The sequence below is a fragment of the Vombatus ursinus genome, unplaced genomic scaffold (genome assembly GCF_900497805.2).
Source record: "Vombatus ursinus unplaced genomic scaffold, bare-nosed wombat genome assembly UNPS02000582.1, whole genome shotgun sequence".
Taxonomy (NCBI): Eukaryota; Metazoa; Chordata; class Mammalia; order Diprotodontia; family Vombatidae; genus Vombatus; species Vombatus ursinus.
Genome location: NW_020940360.1, coordinates 11,545,428 through 11,569,957, shown reverse-complemented (window position 1 = coordinate 11,569,957; position 24,530 = coordinate 11,545,428). Strand labels below are relative to the sequence as shown.

Here is a 24,530-nt window from a genome sequence, read left to right as displayed (position 1 = left end):
TGGAAATATGTTTTACATGATTGCACACATATAACCTGTATCAAATTGTTTACTGTCTTAGTAGTAAGGGAGGGAAAGAAGGAGAAAATTTGGAACTCAGAATTTAATAAAATAAATGTTAAAATTTGTCTTTACATGTAATTGGAAAAAAAAGATTATTTAAAAAAAAGAAGTGGGATTTTCTCTTGGGTCCTCCAACTCTACAATCAATAGTAATAACAACACAACAATAATAATGACAATAATAATAATGGCTGACATTGAGAGAAATAATTATTAAATAACAAATTATTGGAGAGATCCCTGACCTTTCCCCAAAATTTACTCCACCTAGGTGCAGTTGTTGCCCTACCCAATTAAAGAACCTTACAAAGAATTTAATCTATGATGAATTCGGGCCCATTGTGTTCCACTTAGCCAGGTTTAAGCAGAGGTGGACCCCCTTTTGTCTAGATTGTCCTAGGCGAATCTGGATAAGAGAGAAGTCTCTTTATCTAAGACTGAGTGATCAGAATGACATCCCCTAATGCCTCATTAGAACAAGCCTACCTCTCATTATATTTATTCCTCTCATTAATTGTTAACGAATCAGAGTTCATTGCAATTCACAGCAACACCCACTCTTCTAAGAGCATATAACCATTGAGTGGGTTCCATGAGGGGTCTTTGACATTCGAGAGTGCCACCGATTGCAATTTTTATTAATTATCCATTAACAATAATTAACAAAATGATTAATTACCCAGAAACTACATCTCTCAAACCTTTTAAGATCTGCAAAGCACTTTACATATATTACAACACTTGATCCTCACAACAACCCTAGGAGGTAGGTGTTATTATTATCTTCATTTTACAAAGGAGGAAACTGAGGCAAAAAAGATTAAGTGACTTACCCAGGGTCACACAGGTTCTTGCTGCTTCCAATTCCAGAGCTCCCTCCACTGCACTCACTTCATCATGTTGCCTTCCTCAGGTGAGGTGCTCAAAATGATACTGATTTTATGTTTGTGATTGGCTTGACAGAGTAACTTAGTGCTGGTATGCCCTGACAGGAAAGATACAGACCTCCGATTTCCTTCTAGTTTCTGTTTTGGAAGTGGGGTGCTTGGGGGCGGGGCATATTGTGTAACAAGACTGGGTGTTGTGACTCAGGGAGTTTAGAGTAAGGGGGTAAATGGAGCAAAAACTTCTATACATTAGCCTAAGATATGGATAGTTGATTCAGGATTGAGTAGTTTCTTCAGAGCTGGGTCTTCACAGAGGAGCTTCATTATTTGGTTTAAAGATTACTCATGATATGGTTTCCTCTTGTTAGTAGAGGTTGCAGCCAATTCAATCAGATAAGCATTCATCAAGCACCTACTATGGGCAAAGGACTAAAGTGTTAGGATTTAGGGGCACAGATATCAACAAACAAAACCAAAGGACACAATAACAAAAACCAGTTGCTGAGGAATTCACCATGTAGGGAGACAGAGAACTGACCCCCAGAGGTATTAGTAAAAGCTGCCATAGATGTTGCCAAGTGAACTGAGGCTTGAAGGAGGATAAAGATTCTAAAGAATGGAGGTGAAGGAGTGCGTTCCAGATATAGGAATACCTGTGTACTGAGTTGTGGTATTAGCAAAGAGGTCTGGTTGGCTGTAAAATAGTGAGTAGAGGGGGAATGTGTGAAGCAAACCTGGAAAGGTAGGATGGAACCAGAGGGCAGGGCTCTTAAGTGCCCAGATGGGGAGCTTATATTTTTATCTTAGAGAAAATAGGGATTCATTGAAAGTTCTTGAGCTGTATAGTGAAACGATCAGACCTGTGCTTTAGGAAGATTCTTTTGGCATCTATGTAGAGGATGGTAAAGAAAGGGCTGCACAGAGACAACCAAGCAGCTGTTGTGTACTTCATTTACAGGGTGAGTGGCATGAATGCATCATTGGAGTATATTTTTAGATAGTTATTTTGTTGATTTATTAAGCAATAGTCACTTTAAGGGGAAATTTTAATGCATTTTTTTGGTTATTACACTACAGATGAAATTCATTTTTAAGTAAACAATGAATTGACAAATTAAGAAAACATGAGCTTCCATTCTCCTGTTTTGTGTTTCAACCAGCAAGGAGGCTGCAGTGAAAGAAAGATCAGTGAACCTGGTAGAATTGATTGTAATGCCTTTCAGATGTCAATCCCTGAAGGGCAGTATTCCTTCTGAAACAGCCACATGTGAAATTTCCGTCCAAAGGCTCAAGTTAATGGCCAAGGTCATTCTCCCTGGGATGTGCCAGAGCAGCTGCTCCCAGTGCCCAAGGCAGAACTTGAAAGGACCTGCCTTCTACACCTTCCCTACCTTTGTTTAGATAATATTCCTACGCCATCAAAGATCTGCTTAGGAAAATATTCTAAAGAAAATCCCAGCCCTCTTAACTGATACTAACCACGCCCCCCCAAAATCAAAACAAAACAACAACAACAAGAAAAACCCAACAACCTTCTTTTTCCCCTTGAGGCTCAAATCAAAGACAATTTTCACTTTCATTTGATTTCATCTGAGAATTTAAGGACAGTCACATTAGGCATCGAGACAATGGCTGAACTCTCTTTAATGTGGCTGTCACACTATTATTTTTTATTTTCTTTCAGGCCTGTATTAACTAGATTATCTGTCTATAGAGCCTTAATTCACCCTATAATTACCAACTGTGCATTTCACATTTCGATGTATGGACCTTGAACTAAGCCAGGACCCCAGCTAAGGACAGAACTCAGGTTTTTAAAAGGCCAGCCAGAAATGTACCTATTAAAGCAATCTGCCTCTCCATTATGATTTAAATTAGCATAGAAATGAATTCACTTATTCTCTCCCTGCCTACCAAATTTCTGAACCAATCCTTACCTGATATAATGGGAGAGTTTCCTGGGCTTTGGCTAGAAACTTAAACTTCTGACTCAGATAGTACAAGAGAAAAAGGAACTAGGAGGCCTAAGTCTAGGTAAGGTTTCTAAGAGGCTGATTGGTGAGCACTCATGTAATCAAGACAAGTGTGAGTCATTCCCTAAGTAAGTGCCAATCTCCCAGACCTATCAGAGACTTCATCTGAGAAGTTATACATTGAGTTGGAAAAACAAAACAAAACTTTTACCCTGGCATAAGAAAACAATTTAGGACTGAAAGGGCACAGTACTCTGGAAGGGAACATATAGGTGGTATATTGGATAGGGGCATGGACTTGTAGTCAGGAAGGCTTAAGTCTGAATTCTGCTTCAGATGCTTACTAGCTTTATGGGCAAGTCACCGTCCTCTCTCAGTCTGTTTCCTCATCTGTAGAATGGAGACAATAACGATATGTACCTCACAGGGTTGTTGCGAAGATTAAATGAAATTCTTTCTATCTATCTACATACCCAAACCCAAAAGGAGAATATAAATCTATCTATCTATCGATCTATCTATCGATCTATCTATCTATCTATCTATAGATATGGGTCTATATATATCTATATATCTATATGCAGATATATATGTGTATATATATCAACAACTCTCTCTCTCTCTGTATATACACTGTGCTTTGCAAACCTTAAACTGTTATATAAATGATTCAGTAAGGACACACTTATGCATTGCTTCCCCCCTCACTTTTTAAAAAAAAACTCATAGGTAACAGGGTAATAGATGGATAGGTCGATGGATGAATCTTCAAGCAACAGGCACAGCTGCCCCCCCGCCCCAATAACATAAGTCCTAAGGAAGAGAGGAAAGGACTAAAGGAGTAGAGTTAATCAGATAGGATTGAATCTCAGCTCTTTTTTGCTACCTCTATGACCTTGGGTAAGTTGTTATACTTCTCTGGGCCTCAGTTTCCTCTCCTGAAAAATGAGGAGTTGAACTGGGTGACTTCTAAGGTTCCTTCCAGCTCTAAACATATGATCCAATCATTTGATCAAGCCCTGGGGCAATTTGTGTGTCTTAAAACTCCAGTGGCTGGAGACATGCACACACATACACATATGCGTGTATACACACACACACACACACACACACACACACATACACAAACCCAAAGGAGAATATAAATAAATATCTTTTAAGAGCTTGCATAATATCAGCCAATGGCAACAGCAGGTTTTTGACAGGACTGTGAACTTCCCCAAAACACCATCCTGTCAGCCTGGCGGTGATTCAGAGACGTGATTCAACTCCTGCAAGATGGGTTGCTGCCAGCCAGAGTATCCAGTCGAAACCAAGTTCCCCCCACCCAGAGCTGCCAGCCGATTAACATTTAGAATTGGGGGCTGCATCCACTTGTGAGTTGAGTCAACTTGTTATTAAGAGGACTAGTTCCCCTAGAGGTAACACAAAGGAATCTTTTCTTCTGGAGTGAAGAAGGAAAATAAAAGAGGAAATGACATTCCTTCCATCACCATGTTATCTCTGATTTTTCTTTTAAAAAGGGAGGGGCAGTATATAATTTTTTTACAGCTGGCACATCATATTAAAGGAAGAGAAAACAAAAGCTTTATCCTCCCACCCACCCCCTCTGGAGTCTTGTTATAATGAAACTCAGACATGCCATCAACTTTCTGTAATCCAAATGAGGGACGGTGCCTTTTGAACTATGAGGAAATGGAACAGATGTCATCAGAGGAAAATGCTGTGGAAATAATTTTCCTAGAGTTATTAGGATTCTCTTGACAGAGCCACCTTTCTTTCTTTTTTTGCCACCTTTCTTAAAGACAGATTCCCCCCACCCTCTCCAGTTGGAGGATGGGGAAGAGCAATGAAGGACAAATCTTAATTCTTGTGCTTCTGGAGCATGAACACACACACACACACACACACACACACACACACACACACACACACAAATATGCTTGCATGCACTTATATATGTTCCAGAAAAAATACTACCTTGCCCAACCAGATATAATTCCCCTGCCTCTAAACCCATGTATAGTATGCTGAGCCTTGATGGTGCATCTCTGCAGCCATTAACTCATGATGGACTTAGAGCCCATCAAATGAAATTTTCTCCGAGTAAACATCCAGCAAAGAAGAGAGTCATAACAGAATGAAGAACAATATTCTTTGACAGCTCTTTCTTTCCCTATCCTTTTGTGTGAGAGCTTAGGAGCAATTTTTCAAAACCAATTGCAAGGAGAAAGTGAGGGAAGGCACAAAAAGGGAACATCTTTTTTTCTCCTTTCTTTTAACCTCTCAGCTACCTCATACCCTGTGCTGTTTGGAGGGCTTTTGTCTGGCTCTGTTCTTTAGCCTGAAGTACTGTATAGCTTTCTGGAGTCTCATTTTGCATAATGCCCTGGAAAATACCCCAGAGAGGATAGCTTAGTCGGACAAAATCCTGGTTTTGCAAAACAGCATTTCGATCATCTGAGACCCTCGTGGGTAAATACCAGTGGCTTTAATTCAATCTTTTCTCATGAAAAACTCCTATTGAAAATCTTTATCTCTGGAAAGGATTCAAACATTTGGGTAATTCCTCCCAAATTCTCAGGTGTATATGTGTGCTTATTTTTAAATTGGGGCAGTTATGTCAGAAGCAATCCACGGTAGGAAAATTGACCCCATGACCTATTGGAGTATATTTTATAGAATCATAGATCCAGAGCTGGGAAGGTCCTTAGTCCAATCTTCTCATGGTACGTGTGAGGGCTTTGAGGCTTATGAAGCTTAAGGGACCATAGAAGGTCACACAGGTAGTAAATTTTCAGAGATGGGATTCAAACCCAAGTCCTCTGACTCCAAAGCCAGGGCTTGTTCCATGATACCGCATCACTTCCCTCTTCTTATATGAGACATTTTGAAAATCTTCATTGAAGTTGGGAGTGTTGAAATGTGCAAGGTATTTGAAAGTATAGTGCTAGCCCCAAGAGTTAATGTGGGGGAAAGTGGATAAAAGAATTTGCATTAAGAAGACCTGGGCTCAAGTTCTGCCCCAATGCATACTAGCTGTGGTACCATGGATTAGCAGCTTAACCTCTCAATGCCCCAGTCAACTCTCTGTAACAATGAGCTGCATGTTAATTGTTTAATTGCATCAATGGGAGAAGTTCCTCACGCCCATTGAAATCATAGGTCTAGTCCATGAAACAAAATTGTCCAAGCACATCCTCAAATTCTGCTCATCATCTGATATTCCACCATTGTGGAGATTGATTCAGCTATGATAATGCATCATGTCTTATCAATACCCTCAATTGCCTCTCCCCTGTGATTGGAGGGCTGAAGGGGCAGAGCAATAAACTTTCTTCTAAACTTCCCAGAATTTTCCAATCAGCTTAATTTCCATCAACTGTTCTGCTTGGTTTTTACTCCATAAATATCATGCCCACCCCTTTCCTCCTTTTCAGTTTCCTTTTGTGCATTGTCTTTAACCGTTAGATTGTAAACTCCTCAAGGGCAGGGACCATCTTTCTGTTTCTTATTTGTATCCCCTGGTGTTTAGCACAGTAACTGGTACATAGTAGGTGCTTAATAAATGTTTATTGACTGTTTTGTCCTTTCTTCTCATAATAAATGTCACTAACTTTTCAGATATGGATTGACTTCTAGGAGTGGCATTAATGACCCCAGTGCCAGAAGAGTGAGCTAAAGTGTCTTGAAGTCCTTGGCTGCGGGATGCTGCTTTATATGCCCAGTGGTGATATTGATGGCTGCAATGACTATGAGTGACACTCTCGCTTAAGATGCTACTTTCCAACAAGTCAGGCCCACATCTTTGGAGCCTGCCAGGGTGTGGGTGGGATGGGCTTTTTCACAAGTGCTGATCCTCTTTCTTTTGTTTTTGAAAATGTAGCCCTTGTTGTTTACTCCAGTTTCAGAAACAGTTTTTTTTTAAACCAAACTTCAGCTCTGCTATAACTGGTCCCCTCCTCCTCCATCTATTTCAGAAAAGTAATATAGCTTCAATCCTGAAATTAGTCTTGTTTATCAGCAGTCAATATCCAGACGAGAGAGCACAGTGAAACCTAATAGCAATGGAATACAGCTCGCTAATTTCAGTTCTCTCATCTTTGTTACCATCATTGCATTTATTTGCAGCCTGATTCTCTATCTTTTCCGGCCTCCTGTCTCTGCAGCTGCCTCCTCTTCTCTCCTTCCTGATGGCTACAGATCTCTGCTTATCGTTCATTTCCATGCTCCGCTTTGTCTGTCTCTTTGTGTTCATCATCCTGGTATAGGTTTCTTGGCTGTATATGGAAGCCTCTTATTTCCCAGGCATTGTCAGTGACTAGATGGCATGAGGGGTTTGTTGCAGCCATTCTGGGTATCTTTTGTTTTGTTTCTTTTCCAATGGCCTAATTTCATTCACGTTCCAAATAAGGACCCTCTTTTCAATCTAAGCAGTCAATATGGACATGCTATTGTTCAGGAAGGCAGCCAGATTATTATTATTTTTAAAATGTATTCACTGCATGAATTTCTCATGAAAAAAAAATCCTCCTATTGAAAACCATTGCCCCCGGGAAGGATTTAAGCATTTGGGTAATTTCCCCCAAATTCTCATGTGGATGTGTGTGTGTGTTTTTAAATTGGCGTCATCGTGTCAGAAGCAATCCATAAACAATATTGATTGCACAAAAACCCAGAACTGCCAATCTTCTATGTCTCAGAGGAAGCTCTTTCGTTATCCCCTGCTGCTGCTCCATAATCTCTGAGAAGATAGACTTCAAACCACTCTGGCTGTCTCTCCCTTCCATGGGGCCCTGAAGTAGCATGTCACTTTGCACTCACATTTAACAGGTTTCAAGCTTCAGTGGGACTCTAGCTACATTTTTCTTAGTGATAGCCCTATGACAGGTTTAGAAAATGGATGAAAAAAAAGGGAAATTATCTTACACGTGGATCCAACCAGCTCCTTTTTGTAACTCAAGCAACAAAGACAAGCGTGAATAGAATAATACACTTATTCCAATCCAGGCACAGAACATGAAATGCATTGCTTTCTCTTATTCTACTTGATTTGATCATCAAGTATGATTTAGGTCTCTAATAAATTAAATTGTTTGGAAACTTGGTTTATTGCCCACGTCCCCCCACCCCTGAAATTCCCCCCCCCCCAAAAAAAACTATGCAATGCTGAATTGCTTAATGATGTCTTTCCTTATAGCCTCCGTTTTGTCTTTTGGCTAACATTGCCTAACGAACCTTATGATCTGGGAGGTTAATTAAATACCCACAGAAACATCACACTTCATGTTGGAGTACCCCTATTTGTATGCCTTTCACTGAGTTCTGCAGTCCTGCTTCATTTCCTTTCTTTCCTTTGGTGCTACCATTCAGGTTCATTGTATTCCTGGAAATCTGCCACACACAGGAACATTTCACATCTCTGAGATATCTCAAGCACAGGAGAGCTAAGGTTAGGCTTTGATCTGAAGTTTCTTTTAGGGCACTATCTGTCCTGTAACCCTTTGGACAGCTCTGTCCTAGGACCCATAAACCTGTGTTTTACCTGCCACCAGGCCTTTCTTGGGGCTGATGGAAATTCAATCCGATGTTAAAAAAGTGGGAAGTTAATGTATTGATGAGTAGAAACTCCATAACTTCATCCTAAAGCAGACTGAATCCCAGTGATGGTGTTTTAATGACGGGCGGGCTGCCTTTAGGACAGCTGCTGCAACGTTCTGCTAGGCTGGAAGCTGAATCTTGGATGAAAAGAAACTTTGGAATGACTCATACATTTCACTAATTTATAAGTGCAGTCTTCCTTGAAACCCCAATGTACAGACTAGAGTCCTGATCTATGAAAGTGAATAGAACCTTGTAGTCAATGTAAACAAGAGTTTTGTTCACTGAATATAAAATCCCTAGCTTATTGCTTTTTATTTTATTTTATTTTTACCCTTCCCACATCTTCCATGTTTTTATTTTCTTTCAGTTTCACATGAGGGACTATGTGAAAGCCCAAAGCAAAAATCTGACTTCTGGAGATTTGTATAGCAACAAACAAACAAACAAATAAACAGACCCTTATCTGGACAGCTTACAGGAAAAGGCTGAATGCTGAAATCTGTTTGGAAACAGTGTCAGAGTCTACCTGAGTGGACACTTGGGATTTTACCAGATGGCTTGCTAAGGGAGAATGGAGGAGGAATAGAGAATTCTTTCTTTTTCTTATACATCTATAAATTAAGGGGGTTGCACTAGGTGGGTCAATTCTAGTTCCAGATCTATGATCCTGTGATAGGATTCTTCCACTTGAGCTGTCCAAGGTCTTCAATTTTCCTCCTTACCCTTTGTTCTATCTCGTTATTGTTGAGTCCTTTCAGTCATGCCTGACTCTTCATGAATCCATTTGGGGTTTTCTTAGCAAAGATACTGGAGCCGTTACCTTCTCCAGCTCATTTTACAAATGAAGAAACTGAGGCAAACAGGATTAAGTGACTTTCCCAGAATCACACAGCTGGTACGTGCCTGAGGCCAGATTTGAATTCATGAAGATGAGTCTTTCTGATTCCAAGCTCAGTGCTCTATCCACTGCCCCACCTAGCTGCTCTAGATCTTGAAAGACCCATATATACCCTACCAAGGAGTGTCACTGTAGATGACCCAAGAATCCACCATTCACTCTCCCTTAATACCACCCCTTTTTCTCTAATTCAGTGCTCTGCTATTTTAAAAATACAGTCAGGTTGCATGTGAAATCAATTCTCCTACACTTCAGGATATCAAAATCAGGTTTAAGAACAGACTTACTAAATGTTTGTGCTTGTGGGAGCACCCTCTGATCTTTTGCCATGTCTAATGTTGTTATCATAACATCATTGGCAGAAAGAAGCATAACTCTAGCGAGGCTAACAAGCTAACATTTTTCAGTTAGTGAGAGTGGGAAGGTGGGTTCCACTTACCAAAGAGAAAGTTATATTTGGTTTAAAATGCAGCAGTTGCAGTAGAGTGGGCTGGGTGTCTTCACTGAGTTTTTCTTATGAAATTAAACAAAGTCTATCTTTCACTGAGTCAGCAAGTCACAATAAAGGGGGCATTTTAGACAAACTTATTAGAGTTGTAAGATGGTTATCTTAGATGTTCATTCATTCATTCATTCAATAAGCCTTTATTGAATACCTACTATGTGACAGGCACTTTTCCAGGTGTTATAGGATATAGAAAGTCTATCTAAACTGGAATATTGCATATATTGTCAGGCAACTGTAATATTATACCTAGTGCTAGACACAGCTGATGTGTAAGTTGTTTTTGGTAAATTGCTTTTTTTCCCCTTTCTTTTTTCTTCTTTTATTTATAAGGAATGATTCACCGGGTAGGGAAAAGGAATAGGATATATTAAGAAATGAATGTGATATAAAAATAAAAGATACCATTTTTTTAAATAAAAAGAAAGCATACTTAGAGCAAGATTAATAAAGACAGATAGTTAGGCACCCTTGCAATGGTATTTTGGAGTCTATCACTGAGACTTAAAGGGGTTTTGCAGAATAGTTAGATGAAGCAGTAAATGCTAACAGCAAGAGGCCCTTAAAATATTATTTCTTAGGCCACAAGGAACTGCGTTTAGTAGCAGATAGAGACCTGGTCTTAGAGTGAGAAAGACCTGGGTTCACTTTGCCTTCTGATAAGTAATAGCTGTGTGACCTTGGGCAAGTCATTTAACTTTTCAGGGCCTCAGGCAAGTAACTAAGATTCTAAATTACAGAATAGTTACAGATCTACATTTGTAAAGGGAGTTTTCTTACTGGGAGTTCCCTATACCATAGAAATCAGAGGTCCAGATTTTTTCTTTTTAAGGAGGGAAATACCAGGTAGCTAAACTGGTGCCAGGGCAATTAGGTGGTATACTAGATAGAGTTCTGGCCTTGGAGTCTGGCCTTGAACTCTGACCTGAGTTCAAATCTGGCCTCAGACACTAGTTGTGTGGCCCTGGGCAAATCAATTAACCCTGTTTGCTCAGTGTCCTCAACTGAAAAATGAGCTGAAAAAAGGAAATGGCAAACCACTGCAGGATCTTTGCCAAGAAAATCCTACATGGGGTTGTGGAGAGTTGGACATGACTGAAACAACTCCACAACAAACTGATGCCACACCACGGGAGCATTAAAGGTGAAGCAGGGGCTAAAAAGGAAAGCAGAGAGAGTACAGTGAATAGGACATTGGATTTGGAGTCAAGAGGAATGAGACAGAAATCATGCTGCAGACACTTACTAGTTGTGTGATCCTGGCAAATCATTTAATTTCCTCTCAAATTCATTTTTCTCATCTGTAGAAAGAGAGGTTCAGATTCAATGGCCTATAAGATCCCTGTCCCTTCCATCCCTAAATCTATTGTAGTAGAGAAGCATCCACTCCCCCAAAGCGTCTGGGATGGACACCCCCAGAGGCAGATGGGGAAGGGCATAAAAGGGTTACAACTAGAGATGTTACTGGGAAGCCTTAGGAATGATAGTCCAGGATGGTTTTATAACAGCCTGTCCCTGGGACTTGATACACTTGATACACCTGATACACCAAACTCTTGCTGGCATTTCTAGGTCTTTTTTCATCCTATGCATTAAGACGGCTCAGGTACTTTACAGGGAGTTTTTATTTTAAACTAAAAAGATTTATTAGAAGATATTCTAGATAAGGTTTGAAACACAGCAACTATGGGAGAAAATATAATTTTAAATGAATTGTTTCATACAAAACTGATAATAGAACTAACTGCTCATAACTTGAAGCACAGACATTAAGTTCGGAGGTTTCTCTGCTTCAGAAATATCCATCCTTGCATCTTTGATGTTTGCAGGTCAGGGCACATTCTTGGTGTCTTTCCATTTCAACTCAAAAGGGTTAAAATGCCACCATCATTTTACTTCGTATATTTATCCTGTTGATCAGCTAGGATTTTGGCTAAAGACGTGGCAGTGTAGAAGAGTTCATTAATTTCTTTGACATGTTCTTTCTTGATATTGTCTTTCCCATTGATCTTTGCCAGCAGGTTGGCTGGGGTCAGGCGCTGCACTGAGTATCTTAATGTTGTTTTGGTACTAGTTTCTCCCAGGTGGTTCAATGCTTCCTCACTAACATTAATCCCTTCTGTCTGGGCTTTGATTTTTATTGTCTGTTTCATTTCCTGTAGGGTGTGCAGCATGGTGTGGATAACCATTGCTCGGGCCAGAAAGTCAAGGGGGGATTCCAAAAGGAGAGATCACATCCTCAGTACCCCTGATGACACAGTTGCCCTGGTTGGAAGCAAAGATGACGATGGGGGTGATGGAGAACTGCAAAATGGAGTACAGATAGGTGAAGCATTCAATGTCCAACATATGCACCTTGTTGACAAATAGCATGCCAGGAACCAACTGAGCTATGCCTTGGTCAATGTATTTTTTGATCACCTTTTTAATCTCCCCTCACATCTTATCTGTGATTTCGGTGTTCTTTGACTTCATTTACTGGCCTGTCATGGAAAGGATGTTCTGCCTACCCTGGGGCCTAGCACTGGAAACATCTGAATCATGGAGGGTCACAGCCTGAATAATTTCATTTCATTTCATTTCATTTCATTTTGTTTCATTTCATTTCATTTTGTTTCATTTCATTTCATTTTGTTTCATTTCATTTCATTTCATTTCTTTTCATTTCATTTCATTTCATTTCATTTCATTTCATTTCATTTCTTTCTTTCTTTCTCTTTCTTTCTTTTTTCTTTCTCCCTTTTGTCCTTCCTTCCTTCTTTCCTTCCTTCCTTCCTTTCTTCTTTCTTTCTTTCTTTCTTTCTTTTTTACTTGTGTACATCACCCTTTGGCAAGCAAACACATTCTTCTGCTTCAAGGTTGAATTCAATAGCATAGGTATCATACCTACCTTGCCTCTTCATTGCACCACTGTTTGCTTCTATGTATATCACATCTCCAGCCTCCACTTGCTCTTTCTGCAAACTTTCAAAGATGCTGGCATCCAATTTCAACTGTTTGGTTCTTTTTGTTGTTTTAAGTCCTATAATTACATGGCTGATGGTTCTGCCATATCCACCCCTAGGGTTTTCAGTCTCACATGGAGTTAACTCTGTGACTTCACCTTTGTAAACTTCTTTGGTCTCCTTTATCCTCAGACCAATTGCCCTTCTAAAGTTTTCCATCAAAACTTCAGTCTTCTTAATTTCTGTAGAGTAGATTTCACTTCCCACCATGTAACAGAAGGGGACCTTACTACCCAACTCTTGAGCAATAGCCAGGGCTAGGGCTGTCTTGACAGTTCCAAGAGGTCCTGTTAGCAAAAAAAGGGAGTCTGATTGGTTTTCTGCTTCTTACATTATAGGCAGGGAGGTGCCAGTTAGCTAGGAATTTGGAAATTTCTAGCTTGGAGGGTCCCAAGCACAGAAAGTTCCAGATACAGGATGCTCTAAAGAAGGGAAAGGTAAGGCAGGAGGGAGTGAGCATTGGACACATGAAGAGGGTTGACTAAGGTATGACAGCTTATCAGACAGAAAAATTATAGACTGGAAAGATCAGAATTTTTTTTCAGACTACAAAAGGATAATTAAACTTTCTAGTTTCTGAATGAAATTGAAAACAATAATAAATTTGAGGAACCAAATGGAATCCATTCCTGAACAAGCAGATTAAGTCTTTTAGATGATTAGGGAGCAATATTCATAAAAGATCTAAACCCAATATTGTCACTTAAAAAGATAGACTTGGAGTGGTGGCCTGTGCTTGCAATCCCTGCTATTGGAGAGACTGAGGCTGTTGTATAACATGAGCTTGGGAGTCCGGAGTTGTAGTAGGGCTGCTAATTGGGTATTCCCATTAAGTTTGACACCCATACAGCCAGTTCCTGGGATCAGGGGATGACCAGGATGCCTAAGGAAGGGTGAACCGGTCCAGGTCAGAAACAAAATAGATCAAAATTTCTATGCAGATCAGTGGTGGGGAAGGGCTCATGAGTGGCTGCTGAACTTCTAGCCTGAGTGAGATAAGGACACCTACTCTAAAACAAACAAACAAATGAATCAATTAATTAATAAAGGAATGAATGAATGAAAAGTAATGGGAGCTTCAGCTATATGAAACCAGCTAGTAGGATTTGATATATGGCAATCCTATTTTATAACAAAATGAGGACTAAGAAACCATAATCCAACTTTCATCTCCAGATCTTCTTCACATGTGGTTCATGGTGATACCATCCAGGCACCTGTTTGCCATGGTGAAATGGTGAACAAGGATTAACTCACATTTTGTGGCTTCTTAATTTGAATGCCCAATATCGTTCACACTTTCTTTTCATATGGGGCTAACTGTGTCTGGACTCTGAAACAGTGTCTTAAATGACACCCTTGACACTTTTATCCTATTGGAAGATCAGAACTAGAGGTAGTGAAACACTTGCTTCTAACCTGGCATCTACGAAGTTAAACATTTTTTTTTGATAACTGTATTATAATATAATTGATTTCCTTTGCAATCCTATGTTCTTAATTTTATTCCTTTAAAAACATTCTGAGAAGGGACTGGGCCAGGACCTGGGTTAGACAATGGCCAGGTATTATGGTCTACTCAGATATAGCTCTGACATAATCACACTAGTTTGGGATTACTTCATCACTAGATTGAGTGACTCAAATCTCTCCAAACCAACCTGATTACCTAGGAGTCATTTAAACAGAAGGATTTTTTGACCTAAGGTGGTTTCAGCCTGTAACACATTTCCTAGGACTGGTCTGGATAGATTTGCTCCACTGGTTCAATCCCGTGGCTCAGTGCCATATGCTTGGATATCTGCGTCTTCTTCCTTTCCCTCTGTTTGCACCTCTTCCCCCATTCTCCCACTGATCTACTTTATCACTTTCAAAATGCTAAGAAACAACAATGGAAGAAAAAAGTATTTTCCTTCATTTCTCCACTGTTTCCAAGCTCCCATCTATATAGGATGTATATAAGGAGTTGGTAGCTATGGAGGGATTGTAGATGTGGGGAAAGCAAGACGTTTTCAGTAGGCACCTCACATCCTGATGGAGGAAGGGGCTATGGGAGCAAATCAATAGTTTAGTTTTTGAACAAATTGATACCTTGAGCAAGATTGGTGAGGGTGGAAGAGAATGGTGACTAAGTGCTATCTCAGGCTGTGGGAGCTTCTCATCACCTTCCTCTACCAGATTTCCCCTTCCCAGCTAGCCAAACCCCACTGGCCCTTAGAACACTTTACATATACTGAAGGTATATAGGCCATTCTTGCCTCTCTACTCACCAAATGATAGATACATTGACTGACACGCATGTAACCTCCAGAGGCAGGATGACAACTGGTCAGTAATGGTATGTGGAGGGTAACCAGTTCCAGTGTGAACCTGCTAAGATGTTCTTAATGCTTTTTGTGCCATAGTCCCCTTTGGCAGTATGATAAAGTCTATGGATCTCTTCTCAAAAATAACATTTTTAAATGCATAAAACATATAGGATAACAAAGGAAACAATTATATTGAAATATATTTATCAAAATACATATTTAAAAAAATAAATCCTGGACCCTAGGTGAAGAATCCCCAAATTGTCTTCTGACTCTGAAACCATATGAATAAATTCACAGAGGGTGATTTAAAATACTTGAGAGGTGATGTTGTACGGTGGACAAACTATTTTGTTTGGAGTTGAAGCACCAGGATTCAAATCCTGGCTTTTCTACTTATTGCTTGTGTGACCTTGGGCAAGTCCCTTAATCTCATTGGTCCTTGGTTTCCTCATCTATAAGACAGGGTGGGAGGAATTGAATAACATGGCCTCTGGGGTCCCTTTCACCGCTAAATGATGAAATCAACACAACTATGATTCCTAAAACATGTGGCCATTTAAAAATGATTGAATTAGTATCACTTGGAAACCAAAACACTATTTTGCATGTAATAGGTACTTAATATATGTTAATTTAATAGCAATATACCACAGCTGCTTTGTTTTTGCTTTTAAATTTAGTTAAAATTGATAATGTGTTTTTCTTGATTTTTCAAATTGTAGTACTGAATTTGGAGTCAGAGGACCTAGGTTTGGGTCATGTCCCTGGACCTGAATGACCTTGAGCAAATCTCCTGAGATTTAGTCATCAACTATAAAATGAGATTGTTGGACTAGATTACCTCAGAGTTTTCTGCCAATTCTAGGTCCATGATCTTAAGTTCCTCTTGAAAAAAAATTTAATTATAGCCCTAATAATTGTCCTAGGGTTGCCATGTTAGAAACCAGAGAGAATTCCTAGTACTGTATCATATGATTTTAGAGTTGGAAAGGACCTTAGATATTATTATGTGGGAATTTTGGATTTCCTTTTATTATTCATGATTCATAGCCATTCCTCCTGCAAATTTTGGTTAACTAGAAGTCTGTCTTAACATTAACCTTACTTGACCAAGACCTATCCCATGGGATATAAAAATGTACTTAGAGCTTTAAACATTCCTCAAATAAGAAACCAGAAAAAGAATCTCAACTCTCCCTAACTTCTTGGCAACATGTAAATCCTCCTCCTCAATCAGCCTATTTGTGAATTCTCTAAATGCAGTTTAATCTGTAACTTAATTTAGTTTATGTAGAGTTTGTTTGACAAGGTTTGTTTCCTTAGGGGATAGATGAGATTGTTGTTCAGTTGTTTCAGTCATGTCTGATTCTTTGTGACCCCAGTTGGGCTTTTCTTGGCAAAGATACTGGAGTGGCTTGCCATTTCCTTCTCCAGCTCATTTTACAGATGAGAAACTGAGGCAAACAAGGTTAAGTGACTTGCACGGGGTCACACAGCTAGTAAGTGTCCAGGACCAGATTTGAACTCATGAGGATGACTTTCTGATTCCACTCTAATGCTCTACCTACTTCACTTAGCTTATGACACACATGTTTAAGTTTGTTCAACTTTCACGACATTGAAGCAAATATGGAATTATGAATCTATCTTCTCTTTAACTTATGGCTCAGGAAGAATGTTTGCACAAGATTGCAATATGTAAAAAAATTTATTTTCCTGTAATTCTGATATAATTTTACCTATAAGAAATATGGTTAGAATCCTAATGATTGTTCAGTTTTTCTCTGAGACGTCAACCTGTGCTTGAGCATGATCAAAAAGCCTAGGTTTTTACCTCTATAATTTCTGCATTGTGGTAAATATATATTTGAAAGCAGTCATCCACTTTATGAACTCAGAGAGGAGATATTTCTCCCATAACAATATCATCTGGGGAGCAGCATTTTACAGACTAAGAAATAATACCAGAGAGAGGATGTGAGATGTCTTAAGTTGCACAGATAGTAAGTGACAGTTAGCATATAAGCCTAGGTAATGTGACCAAAAATTCAGAGTTATTTATCTTAAATTATACTCTCTCTTAGGAGATGGAAAAAAAAAAGGAGAGGTTGGGGTTTGGGGTAGGATATATCAGAATCACGAGTCACTGGTACATTGGAAGCAGCTTTAGAAAACATCTAGCTCATTTCCCTCACTTCACAGATGAGGTTAATGAGGCCTCAGTAAGGTTAAGTGACTTGTCCAAGGTCACAAAGTTAGGTAGTGGAAAAGATATGGCAGAATACTGGTCTATTACTTCCTAGCCCAGTGTTTTCTTTACTATAACATAAAGCTCTTTTCTTTTGTTTCTAGTTTTTGTATTCATCCTTAAAAAAAATCCATTGTATTTTCTCCTTGTGACACTACTCATATTCATATTGTTTATTTCTCTGCACAAATCAAGAGCATTTAGGAAATGGTGGTGAGAGCAGGGGTCGATGAAGTACAAACCATATATAGTTGTCGAGAGAAATCTGTTTCTAGCACGCACTTAGGCTGAAAGTCCTTTTGCTGTCTTGTTTGGTTTATATAGGAAATATCTGGGCAATTCTACCTTTAAAAAAAATTAAATTGCCTCTTCTTCCTTAAAGACTTTTCTGTCTTGTTTTCTTTTCCATTAAAAAAAAATCCAATCCAACTGCCAGTAATAATAATAGGGTTCTTTTTTGTTACAAATTGTCAAAACCTCAATGCTATTTCAGTAATATTATTCTCAGAAAGTTCTCACTACTCCAGATTGACAATTTTATGCTTTCCCCCCCTTCTAAATGGCAAAGACTAAAAATGGATTAAAACCTCATAAATTCAATCTCCACTTATTTGGAAGTTGAACAGTGGCCTGGATAGAGTTTACCTTTGAATCACATTAGAAAGGTTTTCTGAGTAAATTAATGGTTTAAGCTTATGGGGGAGATTGTTTAAATTCCTTTAAAAGAACAATTCTAAGCCTATTAAAAGCATCATTTACATACAATTGATATGCTAATTACACATTCTTATCTATTCGTTAAAGCAGTTTCCCCAAGGAACTCTACTAGGCACCATTATTAGCCTAGTTTGACTGATAGTATGTACTTGAAAGTAATAAAACTGGACTTCTTTTAAAAAATTCTCTGATTCAGAATTTCATTAAGTCAGACAGAGTCTCCCTCTGCCTTGTTCAAACTTGTTGTATGTGGATCTGATAGATGGAAGCTTTTGAAAAATATATTGAAAAAGACTCTTTATATGACCCCTCAACAGTGAGGATCAAGTATCATGTCTCAAATATAGAAAGGGACAAATTAGAAAAGCAAATTGCTTTCTAATGACTTCTTTCTTATTAGATCCCATCAATTACACTAGAATCCTATAAAAGAATTCACAGTGATGGAAGGGACTCCAAATCATGGGATCCTGTTCCCTGTTTTGAAGGAGTATACTAATAAACATTTGTGATGTTTAAAAGTTCAAGAGACATAATTTCTGGATAATTTAATCATTTTATTAGTAAGGCTAGCATGTTTACTAATAAAAAGAGGTTCGTGACACTCTTTTTTTTTTTGCTTTTTGGTGAGGCAATCGGGGTTAAGTGACTTGCCCAGGGTCACACAGTTAGTAAGTTTCATGTGTTTGAGACTGGATTTGAACTCATGTCCTCCTGACTTCAAGGCCAAAGTTCTATCTGATGCGGTTTAGGGGTTTGGGGGTGCTGGGACCCCAATATCATAACCCACAGGTCTTGCCCAAAAGAATTTGACTCAAGCCTTCTTTCAGCCAAAGACAAGGTTTATTAGAACATCCATCATATTGGGCAAACTGTTAAGGAGTCTAAACATTAGTACTGTCATATTGGGCAGACTCTTAAGGAGTCTGAACATTAGTAAACTATTGGCTAGATTATAAGAATCTGACCAGTGGCTAGATTTTAAGAATCCAAGCATCTTAATGGAGACAAGATGGGCCTTATATACAGAAAGACTATGGGAGGGATCTAGGAGTGGCCAAGTAGTCTATGAGGTAATAGGACTCCAGGAGTGGCCAAGAGAGAATGGAGCTTAGGTAGGATTAAGGGTGGGAAGTGGCTTGGGGCCATAGGGAGGTATGGAATTATAGCCTCAGGAGAACACCAGAGATTTGGCCATGTGGGAAAGTCCTGGGTTTTTCCTTTTTGGGGTCTAGATCCCATTGTCATCATATCCACTGTGCCACCTAGCTGCCCCTTGACACTCTTGAATGTCAAAGACCCCTCATGGTGGTGGGCTCACAGTTGTATGCTCTTGGAAGACTGGGTGTTCCAGAGGGTGGCAATAAGCTCTGATTGGTTAACAATTTATGGGAGAATGAATATTATAATAAGAAGTGGGCTATACTAAAATGAGGGTCTTGAGGTATGTCACTTGGATCACCCAAGTTTGAGTCAAAGAGACCTATCAATTTCCATATCACCTATCTGACAAAAGGGAGAATCCATATTTTCCCAGACCTATCTGAGTAAAAGCAATGAGCAGAAATCCAGTTTTTGCCCAAGATTTCCCACACTGGTTGATTTCTGGATGAGGAAATAGAAAAGGGGAAAAACTTTGGTCTGATTCAACAATTAGTTATTAATACAAGAGAGAAATAATCATTTCTTTCACATTGAAACCAGTGACAAGAAAAAGGGAGACACTTGTTTTCCAAAGCTAAGGCCCAGCAAGCAAGTTCTACCCTGAACTTGGCATAACAACAATCTTTTGTGCTCACCCTCTGGATGATCTCACATTCTGGCAAAATCGTATAATTATTGCATTGCTTTGGCCAGCACCAGGTGTTCTCTGAGCTTAGACAAGCACCTGCTATCTCCATGCTCCCGTCATGAAGCTCTGCTATGAATCAAACTTGTCACATCATTGTGGTTACCCCTCATTGTCAGGGCTATCGCTCATTGTATAAGTATGGACATCACCCCACACTGCCTTGGGTCCCCCCACTAGATGTGGGGTCCCAGCACTTGCATCTAATCTGCTTCTTTGCTTGCAAGCCATTTCCCTCACTTTGAAATTAAACTTCTGTTTGATTGCTGACTCTCCTGTCTTTAGCCTGCTCTATTGGGCTCCAGTCATCCACAGGTTAGAGGCTGGTTTGGTCTGGTTGACACCAGGCTTCTTAACCCTTTTTGGTGTCCTGGACCCCTTTGACAGTCTGAAGAAGCCTATGGGCCCCTTCTCAGAATAATGTTTTTAACTAATTACAGGAAATGCTAAATTTCAGTGAGGGTTTAATGAAAATAAAGATGCAATTTTTTTTTCTTATCCAAGTTCACAGCCCTCTCCACACCAAAATCTATCCACAGACCACTTGGGAGTCCTTGGACCCCAAGTTAAGAACTCCTGATCTAAGTCATCCATGACTATCTTTTCTTTTTTTCAGTGATTCCTAAGGAAGAAGGCTCTACAACAGGGGTTCTTAACTTTTTTGTATGTGTGTCATGGACTCCTTTGCATAAGTAAGTTGATGTTATAGGGAGAGTATTTTGTAGGCTCATCCTTTCTAACAGTAGAGTTGAGAATTTGATTTAAAACAGAATTTCCTCGTAAAAAATTACTTAAAAATCATAGCATCTCATAAAGAGAGACCGTAGGGGTCATCTAGTCTAACCCACAAATGGAAAGGAAACTTTTCTACAAGTAGTTATCTAGACAAGGTTCAACAAACGCTTATTGAGTTCCTGTTAAATGCCCTGCACCATCTTGGACACTGTGGGGATGTCATATGATCATAGATTTAGAGGTGAAAGAGAACTAGGATCATCAAGTCCAACTACTTCATTTTACAGGTAAGGTAATTTAATCTTGGAGAGGTTAAGTGATTTGCTCCGAGTAAAACAGTTAGTGTCTGAGTTAAGATTTGAACTCTAGTCTTCTTGTCTTCAAGTCTGGGGCTCTATCTACCATGCAACTCACCCTATTTTCTACCTCTTAGAGCTCAGGGAATTGTAATAATGTCAATGCAACCATTGCTTTTGGGAAGAACATGCTGATACATTTCCTTAGTGCTCCAAGCACCATCCTTCTGACTTGCCAGGTCAAAACACCTTTCCCTGGTCATCATTCCCCATATGCATTGTCTCCTATGAAAATATAAATTCCTTGAGGGCAGGGACTGTGCTGATTTTGTATTTGTATCTTTCAAGCTTGGCACATAGTAATCACTTAAATAAGTTTCTTTCTTTTTTTCTTTCTTCTTTCTTCCTTCCTATCTTCCTTCCTTCCTTTTTTTCTTCCTTCCTTCCTTCTTTCCTTCCTTCCTTCCTTCCTTCCTATCTTCCTTCCTTCCTTTTTTTCTTCCTTCCTTCCTTCCTTCCTTCCTTCCTTCTTTCCTTCCTTCCTTCCTTCTTTCCTTCCTTCCTTCCTTCCTTCCTTCCTTCCTTCCTTCCTTCCTTCCTTCCTTCCTTCCTTCCTTCCTTCCTTCCTTCCTTCCTTCCTTCCTTCCTTCCTCTGTCTCTCTCTTTCTCTCTCTCTTCCTTCCTTCCTTTTGATATAATTGAGGAAACAAGGCAGAATGGACAGTCTAATGATGGTGAATTTACTGTGGGCATTCAGAGTGTCATGTAGTGCGGATTTTTAAGTAAGTAGACTTACACTGATGGGAGTTATAGACAGCTACTTTGGAGCTTTATAGTGGTTTTAAAAAAGTCTTTTATTTTATTTTTACAAAGTGCTATTTACTGAAAAGACACAGTAAGAATCAAAGCACAAACACATTCTTTTGAAATAGTGACATTCTCTCCCCTTTACCACTTCAGTTTCTGGGAAGAGTGGGCTCAAACTTGAAGAATTTACTGCCCAGCATTCACCCCACTTTTGATTATGACATAGTCACCGGATAAGTCACTGCCTTATTTTCAGGACATGAATTTGACTACTGGATCAATTCACTGCTGGGCTGGTTCCCACAGGTTCCTCCTCTGGGCTGCTCTGATACTTCTCTTGGAACAGCTTTTGGAAAACTTTGGTATGGACACCAATTCCTGGGCCCCTGTTGCTCCTTCAGTCTTTTGAAGCTCAAAAAGCCACAGATTAATTAGATTAATTAGTAATTAGATTAGATTAATTAGTAATTAGAACATTACTCCAGCTCAGGGAGGATTTGGGGTTTGGGAAGGATTATAGATCTTGAATTGTGAGGGATCTGAGAAGTTATCTAGTCCAATCCTCCATTTTGTACATGAAGAAACTGAGGCCCAGGGAGGATAAGTAACTTGCCCAGTATAGTTGGGATTTGGATCCCATGCTCTTTCCTCATTCCACTCTGACTCCTAAGCTTAGAGCATGGTGACATTTTTAGGATCCCTGGTAGATTTCCTCTGCATATCACTTGTATTTAATTCTTTGATATTTAATGTATGATAGTGGCTACTGTGGCACCTCCTCATATTCTAATATTGAGTGAATTTTTGATAATAAAACTTGTTTGAGAAACCTTAGGATTACATCTCTAATATAACAACCATCTGAAACTCTTTCCCATTAAACTCAGGGGTGTTTGGACAGCTGCAGATATATTTATGTGCATAAATAAAGGCACAGAAGTGAAAAAGGACAGAATATACTTGTGATGGGGGTGGGGGAAATAATTGTCAAGCTGAAGCTAGAGTGAATGGAGGGGAATGATATATGACAAGTTTGGAAAAGTGGGATGACTCCAGATTATGGGGGGGACCTTAAATATCAATTAGAATAATATGAAATTTATTCAGCAGATAGTAGGGAGCTGTTGAGGATTTTCATTGGAAGAGTGATGAACCTGCCTCTCTCTCTTTCTCTCTCTCTCTGTGTTTTTCTCTTATTTTAACAATAGTATAAAGGATGTATTGAGGGGTAGGAGAGCACAGGAAAGGAAATGTATTAGTAAGCTATTATAATAGTCCAAGTGGATGGTAATAGGTGGTCCTATATCAAAGTGGTGTCAGTGGGAATATCAAGAAGAGAGGCAGATGGGTAAGATGTTTCAGAAGTACAGCAAGACTTGGTAAATGATCAGATATGTGAGATGAAGGTGATGGAAGAGTCTAAGATAGCACAAATGTTTTGTACACAGGAGGCAATGAATGGTAGCACCACAGATTAAAATAGCAAAGCCAGAAGGAGAAGCAGGTTTGCTCTTGGTTCTGCCTTCTGGGGCCAAACTGAACAAGTCTTATCTCTTTTCCACAAGACAGCCTTTCAAATACTTGAAGACTGTTATCATGGCCCTCCTACACCTTCTCTTTTCCAGGCAAAATTTCATCAGCTTTCAATATCACCAACCTGGTCACTCTCTAACAGACACACTCCAATTTGTCAGCATCCATCCAAAAATATGACACCACCAAAATAACTACAGTGATCCAGATAATACTTTAGAAAAATGGAAGAACCAATATGCTAAAACTTTATTGAACATGTTATGTGCTGGGCACCAGGGTTCCTGTTCTCAGAAAATCTTATAGTCTAGTTGAAGAGACAAGAAACAACCTAGTACAGTGCAAAGAATATTGGATTTGGAATTAGACAAGTTGGGTTTAAATCCTGGTTTTGCTACTTAAAACCCAGGTGATTTTGTAAAAGTCAGTAATCTTCTAAGTTTTCTCATTTGTAAAATGAGGGGGTTGACCCCATCTAGCTCTAAATCTATGCCATGCTAGGTTATTCAGTGCTATGCTGTGTCAAGTACACTTACACACATATACACACATGTATGTGTGTGTGTGTGTGTGTGTATGGCATATCATTTGATGATGCAGCTCTAACATGGACTTGGATAGGCTTTTGTGCATTGTACCTAAGCCACACAATCCTATATGATCCCATAAATCAGTGCAATTGAAGAAACTCAGTATTCTGCAGGAGGCATGCATTGGTTTGTGGCAGGAGCACTTAGCAGATATATGACCAAACTTGGAGTCAGGAAAGTGTGAGTTCAAATCCTGTTTCGGATACTTAGTAAACTATGTGACCCTTAATCTCTCTTAGATGGTTTCCTCATCCATAAAATGAAGGGGTTGATGACCTCTAAGATTCCTTCCAATCCTACATCTATGATCCTATGAATTAAAAAAATATATATGTTCTATTTTTTTCTCCTAATTACATGTTAAAACATTTTAACATTTAAAAAATGTTTTAAGTTCCAAATTCTATCTCTCCCTCCCTCCCTCCTTCCCCTTATCCCTCCCTGAGATAGTAAGCAATCAGATATAGATTATACATATGCAGTCCTGTAGAATATTTCCATATTAGTT

At 39.2% G+C, this 24,530-nt stretch overlaps 1 pseudogene; it reads right to left on the bottom strand.

Moving 5' to 3' along the window:
• Positions 1-11,822: 11,822 nt before the first annotated feature.
• LOC114037443 lies at positions 11,823-14,361 on the bottom strand (annotated as a pseudogene).
• Between the last annotated feature and the right edge of the window lie 10,169 nt (positions 14,362-24,530).